We start from the raw sequence: 10,055 nt of genomic DNA on the forward strand, positions 1-10,055 counted from the left end.
TGGATGAGAAAATAGGGTTGTCCTAACTCCTAAGCAACTGTTGGCAGGAGGGCGAGAAGCAAGAAGGGGAGAAGAATGTTTCATGGTAACACAGTCAACAGGGAATTTGTTTCCAGCTTTCACTCCATTTAGGAAGTGATTCTTAGCAACTGAAATAGGTTTAAAACCACACACACGCTTAGTCACAGCATGCAAAATGATGATCTGCAGAAAGGACCCCACGATTCCAGATCCCACAGATGGAGCAACAGAGCTCAGCAATTCACAGCTGTGCCAGAATTTTGCAGCCAATAATGGACAAAGCCTTTCATTGTAAACAGTTGATAAAAACTCAGTCTTAAAAGAATTTCTGTGAGCAAGCTAAGAAGCAGAGCTAACTCCTTGAAATCACTCCTAAGGATCCTAAAGCAAGAAGCAGATATCTAGATGATTGAGTGGATGAATGTGTCATGAGTTATAGAGAAATGAGACTGAGCCCTAACTAGTCCCTTCACCCTGCAAAGAATTTTAGGAAAGAGGAGCCAGAGATTATATCGAAACATGCTCTGTGTCCTTTAGAATTTACTGTATGTGTTTATGGAGAGTGAAGGGTGTATAAGTCTCATTATAGGCTGTCATTTCAGTCATTCTCATTGACCATTTTATTTCTTCAAAAATCCTGAGTTAATTATTTCAGGTGTTTTAGTTTTTATGGTCTTTTTTCTATTGTGGTAAAAAACATAACATTAGATGTTCCATCTTATCCATTTTAAAGTGTACAGTTCAGTAGTGTTAAGTATATTCACGTTGTGCAACAGATTTCTAGAATTTTTTGATCTTGCAATACTGAAATTCTGTACTTACTAAACACTAATTCTCCCTCCCTCCTAGCCCGTGGCAACCACTTTTCTGCTTTCTGTTTCTATGATTTTGATTGCTTTAGGTACTTCGTATGAGTGGAAACATATAGTATTTGTCCTTTTATGATTGTCTTATTTCACTTATGTTCACATAATGTTCTGAAGGTTCATCCATGTTTTAGCATGTGACGGGATTACATTCTTTTTTAAGCCTGTGTAATATTCCATTGTATGTATATACCATATTTTCTTTAGCCTTTCATCTGTTGATGGACATTTGGGTTGCTTCCCCCTCTTGGTTATTCAATAATACTGCCATGAATGTGGATGTGCAGATGTCTCTTTTTTTTTTTTTTTTTTTTTTAAAGATTTTATTTATTCAGTTTTTCCCCCCAAAGCCCCAGTAGATAGTTGTATGTCATAGGTTCACATCCTTCTAGTTGCTGTACGTGGGACTCGGCCTCACGTTGGACGGAGAAGTGGTGCCTTGGGGCGCGCCCGGGATCCGAACCCGGGCCGCCAGCATCAGGGCGCACGCACTTAACCGCTAAGCCACGGAGCCGGCCCTGCAGATGTCTCTTGAAGATCTTGCTTTTGAGTTCTTTTGGATATATACTCAGAAGTGGAATTGGTGGGTCATATGGTAGTTCTATTTTTAATTTTTTGAGGAACTTCCATACTGTTTTCCATAATGGATGCACCATTTGACATTCCCACCAACAGTGCACAAGGGTTCCAATTTCTCTGCATCCTCATCAACACATTTTATTGTCTGTTCTTTTAACAGTGGCCATCCTAGTAGGTATGAGGTAATATCTCATTGTGGTTTTGATTTGTGTTTGTCTTATGATTAATGATATTGAGCATCTTTTCATATGCTGTTGGCCATTTCTATATCTTTGGAAAATTGTCTATTCAAGTCCTTTCCCCATATTTTAATCAGGTTATTTGTTTTTTTGTTGTTGAGTTGTAGATGTTCCTTATATTTTTCTGGATATCAACTTATATACATCAGATATATAATTTGAAAATATTTTCTCCCGTCTCATTGGTTGCCTTTTCATTCTTTTGATTATTTGCCATGATGCACAGTTTTTAAGTTTGATGTCGTCCCATTTGTCTATTTTTGCTTTTGTTGCCTGTGCTTTTGGTGTCATGCCCAAGAAATCATTGCCAAATCCAATGTCCTGAAGATTTCCCCTATATTTTTTCTAGGAGTTTTATAGTTTCAGGTCTTACATTTAGGTCTTTAATCCATTTTGAGTTAATTTTTGCATTTGATGTAAGGTAAGGGTTCAACTTCATTCTTTTGCATGTGGATATCCAGTTTTCCTGACATCATTTGTTGAAGGGAGTACCCTTTCCTCATTGTGTAGTCTTGTTGAAAATTATTTGGCCATATATGCAAGGACTTACTTCTGAGCCTTCTATTCTGTTCTGTTGGTCTATATATCTGTCTTTATGCTGGTACCACACCATCTTAATTACTGTTGCTTTGTAATATGGTTTGAAATCAGAAAGTATGAGACCTTCAGCTTTGTTCTTTCTCAAGATTGTTTTGGCTGTTCAGAGTCCCTTAAGATTCCATATGAATTTTAGGATGTTTTTCTCTTTTTCTGCAAAAAATGTGATTGGGATTTTGATAGGGATTGCACTGAATCTATAGATCACTTTGGGTAGTACGGACATTTTAACAACCTTAAGTCTTCCTGTTCATAAGCACGGGATGTCATTCCATTTGTTTTGTATCTTCTTTAATTTTTTCAAGCAATGTTTTGTAGTTTTCGGTGTACAAATCTTTTACCTCCTTGGTTAAGTTTAGTCCTAAGTATTTTATCCTTTTTGGTGCTATGGTAAATGGGATTATTTTCTTAATTTCCTTTTCAGATTGATCATTGCTAGTGTATAGAAATGCAACTGATTTTTGTGTGTTGATTTTTTATCCTACAACTTTGCTAACAGGTTTTTGTGTGTGTGTGTAATGTTTAGGGTTTTCCACATATAAGATCATGTCATCTGCAAACAGAGATAATTTTACTCCTTCTTTTCCAATTTGGTTGCCTTTTCTTTCTCTTTCTTGTTTGTTTTACATTTTTGAACATTAGAATTAAGATTCTAGCCCGATACAACACCTGATGAGAAAAAACCAGGGCTTTTGCTACCCCATGTGGTGTCTTTGTACAAATGAGAGAAGTGAGCCACTTCCTCCAGGTAGTTGCAGCCTGCGCTAGGGTGCGTGACATGGAGAGCAGAGCACAGGATGAATTTCAGCCCCTCTGGTCCCCTTGACTGAATGTTCTTGGGGAGTGGACATGTTGTGTGTCACTTCAAATCCTGTTGACCCCACCTCTTATTTCAGCCACAGCTGCAGTGACCAGTTCTGTGTAGGTGTCAATCATTTTCATGCAGATGCCACTGAACGCTGCCTCACCCAGGCCTCTCACTTCCTGTTTGGGGGCTTTTGTGGCTTCCTTCATGGGGATGCCCACAGGAACCTTCTTGGCACTCACACTTGTGCAAGTCTGAAGTATGGGGCGGTGGGGAGGAACAGGAGGGAACAGGAGCCGGGAATTAATAATGTTCCATGAGGCAGCCTTGACCAGTGGGAGAGAGGGGTCAATGAATAACTGCTCTGCCCCCTCCACAAACCTCCATAGAAGGTTCTGAGACACATTTCATAAGAGTTGTCAAAGGGTCCCACAGGATTGAGCAACTGATTATCTGACGCTCTGCTTTAAGGGGCCACACCATGTGACAACATGCTTGTACAATTGTATGCAGCAGCCCCAACAATAACCTCTGACCCCATCTGCTTCAGATTCCACCTTAAAGAGGCTCATTTGTCTTGGGTGGTTTACAAGCTACTAACCACTTCACATTTCTGAGTTCTGGCATCTTCGTTTAAAATGGAAGTAAAGACACTTTAAAATGTGTTTAAAGTGTAAAGCACTAAATACATTTAAGTCATTAAATAGAAATCATTATTTCTGTTTACAAACTTCACATCCATTACTGTATAAATGAATACTTGCCCTTGTGAAAAATCATTTATACAAATCTCTAGACTTGTGATAACAGGCAATGAGTGTTTAAAACTGAGCTTCGATTCTAGAGAGATCTCTTTTTAAATTGACCTCTTCATCTTTATCTAGGCAGCAGGATTGTTAAACTTGGTCAGCCTGATCTGGGCTCCATCATGGCCCTGCCTTTCTGGAACTTTACACCCACCCTGACCCCTTGGTCTATGTGGTTTGGCCTGCCTGCCGATGTCCCATTTTAAGCACCACTCATTCTAGATAGGCCTTTGAAGTTTTTTAGAGCCCGATAGTGCCAATCAGGTGAGGGCAGCTTCAATCTGCTCTCCCTACCCAGCCCCTAACACCACTCAAAATTTCACCCTCACTGGAATGTCTTCTCTGTCAATACTCCTATGGATACTACTCTCTGACACCAGAAAGGATCTCTAATTAATTTACTGCTATATTGGTCTTGTATCTTATTTTCGGTCTCAGAAATAGCCTGCTGTTCACAGATGAGAGAAAGCGCTGAATAACAATTTGTTTCTTTCTACATTATGATATAATCAGATTATTGTCATTCATTAAAATATCTGGTCAAGTGCTTCTTCATTTGACATTAAATATTTTCATTACTGGAGCCAAGCTAGTATCAGAGAAAACTGTTTATCTGTTTTTATAACACAAGATTATCACATCTTTGACTTCACTGTCACACTTTTGGTACGGTGAACTGAAGGCTGGGTGTTTAGGGACCTAAGCCCCCCCCCCTTTTTTTTTGGTGAGGAAGATTGGCCCTGAGCTAACAACTGTTGCCAGTCTTCCTCTTTTTGCTTGAGGAAGATTGGCTCTGAACTAACATCTGTGCCCATCTTCCTCTATTTTGTATGTGGATCACTGCCACAGCAAGACTTGATGAGTGGTATAGGTCTGCGCCTGGGATCCAAACCCAAAAACCCAGGCCACCAAAGCAGAGTGCATGAACTTAACCATTACACCACTGGGGTGGCCCCAAAGCCCATTTTTGCCACTGGCTGTGTGACCTTGGATAGCCACTTAATTTCCCTGGGCTCCAGCTTCCACTTTTTAAAATGTGAATGTTGAACTAGATACTCCACCTTCCCTAAAATTGTATTAGCATCCCTCTCTGTGTTTGGGTCAACTGAGCACACACCTGGGTCAAGATGTCGGTATTGGTGTGTCCTTCTTTCTCATATTCTCAGTTGTCCGTTTCATTTTTTTTTTTAAGTATCACCAGTACTTTGCTCTGAATCCTCCTGTGGTATATCGTCCTGAGTTGTCATAGCCTTCTTTAGTCAAGACACTATAAACAAGCCACGTGTCTTTCCCTGAGTATTTCTATTCATGGAATGCCATTAAACGAGAGTCTTCCAGTCCATATTCAAATGTTCTGATTTCCTATATAGGTGGCAATTTTCATGTAATGACCTTCCTTCTTTGGTCTATTTCTACTGTCAAAGAATACATTTCTCTTGATTGAGTGTCCAGTGAGAACAAAGCAGAAGGAGGGGCTTTGCTGAAGGAGGGGCTAAAAGAGGCAGCACCTTATTTCACCCAGGTGAGAAACTTGTGTCAGGGCTTCACGTCTTGTCTATTAGTCATAGGATTGGAATGCAGAAGGAAGATGGTTGGCTTGAGGACGAGTATTAACAATTCAATTTGAATTGATAAATGAAGTCAGATTTTTTCTGACAAAATATCTGATTTGCTGAATTGGTTTGACAACAACCACTGGTTCTTTGTACTAGTTTTCTAGGGCTGCATGACAAAGAGCCATAGATTGGATGGCTTACACAACAGAAGTTTATTTCTCACAGTTCTGGAGGCGAGATGTACAAGATCAAGGTGTCAGGGGGTTTAGTTTCTTGAGGCCTCTCTCCTTGGCTTGCAGATGACTACCTTCTCCCATGCCCTCACATGGTCTTTTGTCATGTGCACACATCCCTGGTGACTCTTTGTGTTCAAATTCCTCTTATAAGGACACCAGTCAGATTGGATTAGGGCCCACCCTCACAGCTTCGTTTTAACTTAATCACCTCTTTAAAGGCCCGATCTCCAAACACAGTCACACTCTGAGGTTACTGAGGGTTAGGGCTTCAACATATGAACTTTGAGGGAACACAATTCAGTCTATAGCCCTCTCCATAAATTGGATGAGCTAAATCAGCAGCTTCAAGAATTTTACAAAAATAAGGTTGTGATAAGAAAATAGCATTTTATAAAAATTTGTATTGGGAAAAGTGTATTGAATTAGTTTTATTATTCCAACCCATTCTGAGTATATCGGGTTACACCAGGTGCCTCAAAGAGAAAGAAGCCCAGGTGCCGTAGTCATCTGATAGCTGTTAGTCAGGCTGATTTTTTTCTACTTATTCTGTCAGTTGCTGAAAGGAATTCAAGTTTCCAGTTATTATTGTGGATTTGTGTGCCTCTCCCTTTAGTTTTGTCAGTTTTCGTTTTATGCATTTTGAAGCTCTAATATTAGAGGCATCCACATTTAGGACTATATCTTCCTGATGAATTGATCCCTTTGGCATTATGAAATATCCTTTTGTCTTGAAGTCTACTTTGACTGATATTAATACGGCCCCACCAACTTTCTTTTTTTTTAAATTTATTTATTTTTCCCCCAAAGCCCCAGTAGATAGTTGTATGTCATAGCTGCACATCCTTCTAGCTGCTGTATGTGGGACGCGGCCTCAGCATGGCCAGAGAAGTGGTGCGTCGGTGCGCGCCCGGGATCCGAACCCGGGCCACCAGTAGCGGAGCGCGCGCACTTAACCGCTAAGCCACGGGGCCGACCCTAAAAATATCTTTATTTTATCGCCCCTTTACAATGCTAATTGTGCTGGATGTAGAAATTTGGGTTGATTGTGGCACTTCCAGCGTTCATTTTCTGACTTCTTGCCACCCTTCTTTTTGCTGAGAAGTCAGTTTGAGTTTGTGTTATAGTTCCCTTACATATAATGCATCTTTTTCTTTGGCTTCTGCTAAGATTTTTCTCTCCATCTTTGATTTTTCTGCATTTTGACTATGAAATGTCTTGGTGTGTTTTTCTTTGTGTTTATCCTGCATGGGCTTCACTGAGCTTCTTGGATCTGTAATTGACTTTTTGTTTTGTTTTGTTTTTTGGTGAGAAACATTAGCCCTGAGCTAACATCTGTTGCCAATCCTCCTCTTTTTGCTGAGGAAGACTGGCCCTGGGCTAACAGCTGTGTCCATCTTCCTCTACTTTATATGTGGGATGCCACCACAGCGTGGCTTGATAAGTGGTGTTGTAGGTCCGTGCCTGGGATCTGAACCTGCAAAACCCTAGGCCTCTGAAACAGAGCGTGCAAACTTAACCACTACGCCACTGGGCCAGCCCCTCTAAATTGACTTTTTATTTTTTTAAATTTTATTTATTTATTTATTTATTTTGTGAGGAAGATTGGCCCTGAGCTAACATCTGCCCATCCTCCTCTTTTTGCTGAGGAAGACTGGCCCTGGGCTAACATCCATGCTCATCTTCCTCCACTTTATATGGGATGCCGCCACAGCATGGCTTGAGTGCGTTGGTGCGCACCCAGGATCCAAACCAGTGGGCCCCAGGCCGCCACAGCAGAGCGCACCCACTTAACTGCTTGCGCCACCGGGCTGGCCCCTAAATTGACTTCTTAAAAACCAATCTTTGGAACATTTCATCCATCTTTCCTTCAAATATTTTTTGCCTGCTCTGTTCTCTCTCTTTTCATTCTGGTACTCCCATTACATATATGTTAGACCATTGGTATTGTCACCAAGGCTCTACTCGTTACTAGTTTTTTTTCTCTTATTCTTCAGATTGGATGATTTCTTTTGATTTGTCTTCAAGCTCACTGACTTTTTCTTATGCAATCTCTAGTCTGCTGTTAAGTCTATCTCATGAATATTTAATTTTAGGTAATATAATTTTCAGTTATAGAATTTCCATTTGGTTATTTTTTTATAACTTCCATTTCTTTGCTGAGATTTCCCAACTGTTTATCTTGGCCTTTCCTTGTCTTTATGTTTATCTTTCCTGTTAAGTCCTTAAACGTATTTATAATGGCCACTTTTATGTCCTTGTCCACCAGTTCTAACACTTAGGTCACCTTTGGGTCTATAAAGAAAGCTTTATGGGAACACAACTATGCTCGCTCATTTACATGTTGTCTGTGGCTGCTTTCGTGCTACAATGACAGAACTGAGAGATTGTGAAAGATCATATGACTTCCAAGCCTAAAATATTTACTATCTGGTCTTGTTAGAAAAATTTTGCCAACCTCCCCTCTTTGTGCCCCACGCTTGAGGGCATAATACTTCCTCCTATTGCATGGCTTTGCTGGGGTCTTAGGATGTCCTCAAAGAGCCTCGCAAGGTCTCCCATTCTGGCTGGGCTGGAACTCCAAAGCTCGCAGCACTGAGCTACCTCTGGTGCCTCCATTCAGCGCTCAACCCTGCAGCAGCCTCTCTCTGCTGGGCCTTGCAGAGTGTTGCTTTGCGTAAGTGCAGCCCTGCCCTCTGCCAAGGATCTGCCGGGAACTCCCACTCAGACTTCTAGAAACTCATCTTTGTAGCTGTCTCCTCTCTGGTACCATGCCCTACACATTCCAGACCCTTAGCAGCCGTGAGCTTCAGTCTCTGCCTCTTCAGCTCAGGGAGACTGAGCTCTGTGCTCTGCTTGGGCTCTACTTCTTGGCCCGGATGGTTTGGAAGGTTTCCCTAGGCAAAACACCAGGGGGAATTTGCTGCTCGCCTCATGGGCTTCCCTTCTCTCAAGGATCTCAGTCCTGTGCTGCCTGGCATCCAATGTCTGAAAATAATTGCCTCATTTGTCATTTATAGTTGTTTATGGCAAAAGGGCAAGTCTAGTAGTGGTTACTCTGAAGGTGGCCAAAGGCAGAAGTTGCTCTTTATTCCTTTTTAATTCTTAAATTTAATTAAATTCCTTTTTAATTCTTAAATTATGACTTAGCTAAGAAACCCTGAATTAACAGTAAGGGAAAGCATAGTCATAGATGAAATGGTGTAAAGACTTTAGTTAAATCTACCTAACACGCTCATTTTTCTTTCTTCCTAATCGGGCTATCCCTCTCTGCTTTTACTTTGTAATTGGAGACATCCCCCATTCACGCCCATTAATTTTGTTTTTGGAAAAAAACAAAGATTTTATGACCATGCTCTTCTACAGTTATAGGAAATGTTCATACCCATTACAACATTATGTATTTATTTTATCTTTTAAAGCTACCACTACTAGAAAATAACTCAATAGCAGAATAGCACTGTTTTCCTATGCTAAAACGATATTTTTAGAATTGGAAAAAAAACTGGCTATAGATATCGTATGTATTTAGTTTTTATTTATTTATTTACCCACCTTGAGCTAACATCTGTTGCCACTTTTCCTCTATTTTGTATGTGGGTCACTGCTACAGCATGGCTGACAAGTGGTGTAGGTCTGCATCCAGAATCTGAACCCGTGAACCTGGGCCGCCAAAGTGGAGCACGCCGAACTTAACCATTAAGCCACAGGGCTGGCCCCCCCTATTTAGTTTTTATTCTGTTGCTGCATCCTCTTGTCAGATTATGCTAGGTGGAGTGTTTCTGCTAATGGTCCCTAAATTTAAACTTCAAGAAATTGGAGGCAGGGTATGCTTTTAGAAGGCAGCGTATTATACTGATTGGGCAAAGTCCCAACTTGAACGGCTAAATTTTTTTGGCACAAAGAAGCTCTAAATTAGCAGATTAATTTGGGCTGTTTTCTCAAATTTTTAGTTGTTTTACATTTTATCCCACTTTTAGAATTTATCTTATTGCACCAGGAAATCTTGGTTTTCAGTTAGTTAATTTTAAATTATTACCTGATTTTAAATTACTAAGCACCTCTTGGATGTCAAATTGTTAAGCACCAATTTGAATTTTTGCAATAAGTGCCCATAGGCACAGTGATAAATTACTGTCTGGAGGAGGTAACTGAAATTCTGAGATGTGTGTGAATCGTGTCATAAGAGGAACTACAGAAGGAATTAAGGTTGGTGATGAAGGTGCTAAGTGTGAATTCTTCAGTGTACTTAAGGCCTGTTTTAAATGAAGAAAAGGTTATTCAGAGAATAAGCTTTAAAAATTAATAATAAATTTATTATAGTTTTTCCTTAAGCTTTGAAGTTCAGCTTAC

This window comes from Ceratotherium simum, chromosome 13, assembly GCF_057802395.1.
Source record: "Ceratotherium simum simum isolate JZ-2026a chromosome 13, ASM5780239v1, whole genome shotgun sequence".
Taxonomy (NCBI): Eukaryota; Metazoa; Chordata; class Mammalia; order Perissodactyla; family Rhinocerotidae; genus Ceratotherium; species Ceratotherium simum.